The following is a 4237-nucleotide window of genomic DNA, read 5'->3' as shown; positions in this document are numbered from 1 at the left end:
ATATATATATATATATATTCGTTCGTTATTTCACGCGAGGAGAAATACCATATAGAGTGGCGCTCGCGTCGCAATATGCTTTCGAACAGAATGATACGAGACCTTATGCTTAAATATTAGTTAACGGTCGAGCTCGTTGAACAGCACTTTATCATCATTTAGCGACGACTCTGTTCGAACTTGCGAACGTCGTTCCAACTTCTCGTTGTTAACGTTCTCGCGAATATCACAAACGCGACAATGGAGTATCATTTATACAATTATACGATTACTGATTTCTCTCAATCCCGAATGTGCGTGCCTAAATCCGTGAATTTTTTGTTCCAGGTTTTTCTTAGGTTTACAGCGATTCTTCTAGTATTGGTATTAAAAAGAGATAGAGGATAAGCCAAAGCGAACCAGTGATATTTTTTATGCAGTATTTTTCTTCCATTATTACGAGCAAATAAAGCGAGCTAAAGAGAAAGAACGAGAAACGAGAGTATTTTGATGAAAAATATAAAATAAGGATAAAAGAATTGATATTTATATATATACATATATATATATATATATTGGACGAATTTATAAACACGAAAGAGATTCTTTTTTTTTTTTTAACTTCTACTCGACTCGAGAGCCGACATCGGCAGCTTTTCTTCAAAATGGTGAGTACCACGAAGCGCAACATCATTATTTATAAATGTCGTATCGGTTCGAAGTGTGCGCGTCTACCCTTGACATTCTCTTGGAAACAATAATCGCTATTACTCTGAGAGGATCGGGGAGAGTGTTGGTTGATATTTTCAAGGCACGATGCGCGTATAAGCGTGTTGAGAAAAGAAGAAAATAAAAAAAGAAGAAAGATTTAAAAAAAGAGAAACGAGAGATGATAATCGTGGCGAAGAGTCACGAGGCTTTCATCGGAGGCGCTTCAATTTATAGGAGCGTGGTGGACGCGATATGTTGGCAGCTAACGCAATTGTTTCGCTGTATCGATGCCGATGCATCTCGACTCGGTTCATCGCGCTTAATTATAATTAATGAAACGACCTATGGCGTTGCCTGGATTTATTTTCGCGGCTCATTCATCGCCGATAATTGATTTCCACCTGTAATAACCATGTATGGAAGGATAGAGAATACTCGTCAAGCTTTCATAATTTTTCGAAATCGAAAGGTACGAATATTTTATGAAAGAGGAATGATTCGGCGATTCGAATTCGTTTCCAAATGAATCTACCGGATGTCGCGAGACACTCCAACTTACGTTTCGTACATCCGGTTGATTCATTAGTTAATTCGAGCGAGCGCAAAATTCTACGTATTCCCGGACACACGTCTCTCTCCGCGCGTATCTCTGCCAACTCTGTTATCCATGTTGTCGAAACGAAACCAGCGAATACCCTAAAGATAGCCTAAAAAAAATTGGACGTCTCGTTGAAATAGATTCGAATTTTCATCCCACCACGATTCTTCCTCGAAATAACTCGAATCACGTTAAACGGTCGATTCGATGCACTCTTTCCATCGCTATTAACAACTTTCGAGCCGAACTGAAGGAAAAACTTGAGCGAACACTTACCACGAGGATAAAATATCGAGTCAAGTATTTTAAAAAGCGACGATCGTAACCTTCGCGATTCCTCGTTTCCTTCGTTCCCCTCGACTCCGCGTTCCTCGAGAAGGGATGGAAGAAACGCGCGATGCAATAACGCGAGGAGGAGGAAACGAGGGTGATCCTCGAAAAGCAAACGAAGCCGGACGTTGAACGCGCGGCCACGTGGAAAACTCGCGCGTGTCAGCGGTTTTCCATATCTCTGCCCGCCACCTCGCCTCGGCTTTTCCGCCCGAGCGTGGCGCGAGCTCGATTAAACTCCGCTTCGACGAAGAATAATTAGCGGTGACGCGGCTCGCGAGACTGGTATTAATCGGTTCGGAAATAATAGATAGGAACCGCCGCGGAGATTAAACGGGAGGGAAAAATTTATGCGCGGATTAGCGGCAAGGGGTCAAGTTCAACGCGTAAATCTAAATTAAATCTAAATTCGGTCCAACCGAAATTCGAAATTTCGCGGCTACCAATCGGACGATTTTATTCGCTTATTTACTTTATTTAAACGTTGTAATCGCGATACGGTTACGATTAGGATAGCGAGGAGAAGTGTAAGGAGGTCGAGTGCGGAAACGAGATGATAAATTACGTTTGTGAAATACGGGTTTATTAACGTTAATTTGCTCATGGTTTTTACGAATGGTTTTGATAAGATGGCGTTATTAGGTTGAGGGAGAAAAGGGAATCGATTGTTTATGGCTCGATAACAGAATTATTGTTTAATAATCGCGATAATTATCAAGATGAAATTGAATCTTCCTTGAATTTCAGATAATTCTAATTTTATTTTTCCTTTTCGACATATTTTCCAGATTCCAGATTGTTTGTAAGCGAATATTAATTATCCTTTAGGATTTTTTTTAGTTTCAAAGGCCAACCAAAGAATCCTTTCACTATTTTTATTTAAATTTATTCTCAGTAAGGGAGTTGAAAGAAAAGAATTTCTTCCATTTAATATCAAAATATCAATAGTCTCTAAAACTATCTTCTTCGACTTCCTTTTACTTACGATTCGCTTAATCCCATCGCTAACGCCGGCCACAATAACGACGATAATTTCGTTTAATTAGCGAATGCCGCGCACGTGACGGAAGCAGAAAAGTTGGAAGGCCAGTCGTAGCGAAAACCTTCCAATTTGTCGTGGAATTTGTTTCGTTCTAGATATGCTTGTTTCAGCCAGTGCGCGTTCCCCGTATTGTCACGTCATGTCCCTCCCCCCTCCCCATACTCCATATGCAGCTTGTATGGTGACTGATTGGATTCGAAGTACGATCCGTCGTTTGTCGCGATTCACTCCCCGCGCTGATGGATTCGCTTCCCTCTCTCCTCTCCCCCAGTGTTTGCGATTTGAAAATAGTCGGAGCGATTGGAAAAGGTTTTTTCCCCTCCCGATCTCTGGCGGCACGACGCGTGCTCGCTTTTCGAGTTTCCGTTTCGTTCGAATATTCGAGGAGGGGGATTGAAATTCGATTTCTATAATATACCGACATTTTTCTTTTTTAAATAATATATCGAGAATCGGGATGTGTTTCTTCCTCGCGTGTATTGTTTCGAGGAAAAAAAAGAACCGATCGTTTTCCGAGCGATTCGTAACAATTCGCGGTATCGTTCGATCTACAGTTGATCTACAGATCCATAGATCGTTGTACATAGATATGTTTCTGCGCGGTTTGAATCGAATCCACCCGTGCTTGAAGTATCGTGATCCAATATATTGATATATATTATTATTAGAATTTGGATTTGATGTGATTCCTTTCACGCTTTTGCATCGAATAATCGGGGAAAAGAAAAGGATATCGAGTAAACGAGTAACTCGGTTGGAGGCGGAAGAAGCTCGGAGAGGTGGTGGTGATCGAAGGTTGGCTTCGTTTCGAAAACTTTTTCGTTCGATCGGAGTGGAGTTATGATTACTTTCGGGTGCTTGGATGAAAGAGGTGAAATAATGGACGGGTGGACGGATGGACGGATGGACGGGTGTCGAGGAGCTGTCCCAGTGAACTGGAGACGGTGCATTCGTTTCGAGCGATAACGATGATTTTCGTCGGGTTAAGCAAGCGATAAAATATCGTCGCCCATCAATTCGTCCGTTTTCATTGCCCCTATTTTTCACCCTTGTAATCCGTCGATAAATCGTGGAAGAAGATAAACTGCCACCGCACTGCCGGTTGCAAAAATAGGAGCATCGTTGCAGAGTATCGATGACGAGAGTTAAAAACGGAAAGGAAATAGTAAAAAAGAAAAAAGAATGAGGAGGGGGGGGGGAGAAAAAGTGGAAAATTATTCGTCGAGAGTTGGACAACGTTCTCGTTCGATTCTATCTATCCATATCGCCCCTTATATCTGTAAGAGTTCGCGACATTTGTTACTTAACCGCGTTTTAACCGTTTTATTCGAATTGGCGCGAATCGTTGGAACAATCGCTTCGACTTGCTCGCTCGCTCGCGTTTAATTTAATTCGATTCATCGCGCGAGGTATCGGCGCGTGACGCGAACGGGAAAGTTACAGAAGCGTGATAATTCGATGCCGATCAATTTTTTTAAGGTCGAGCAGGTCCACGACGCGATACGACGCGAATCTCGTTCCTATTCTATTTCTGATTCGCTCGACACGGTTTACGAAATCGGTCGGTGAAAACGCGA

General features: G+C 42.1%; 1 protein-coding gene across 1 annotated transcript in view; it reads left to right on the top strand.

Moving 5' to 3' along the window:
• Positions 1–4237, top strand: part of LOC102673741 (multidrug resistance protein homolog 49) — a gene marked incomplete at its 3' end in the record, with an annotated part of 47045 nt that overhangs the window by 1252 nt on the left and 41556 nt on the right. Inside the window, exon 3 of the mRNA XM_031513629.1 lies at positions 328–647. The remainder of the gene's footprint in view (positions 1–327; positions 648–4237) is intronic.

This window comes from Apis dorsata, unplaced genomic scaffold, assembly GCF_000469605.1.
Source record: "Apis dorsata unplaced genomic scaffold, Apis dorsata 1.3 scaffold_683, whole genome shotgun sequence".
Classification (NCBI taxonomy): domain Eukaryota; kingdom Metazoa; phylum Arthropoda; class Insecta; order Hymenoptera; family Apidae; genus Apis; species Apis dorsata.
The sequence above is the reverse complement of the archived record's forward strand: the minus strand, read 5'-3'. Positions and strand labels throughout refer to the sequence as shown.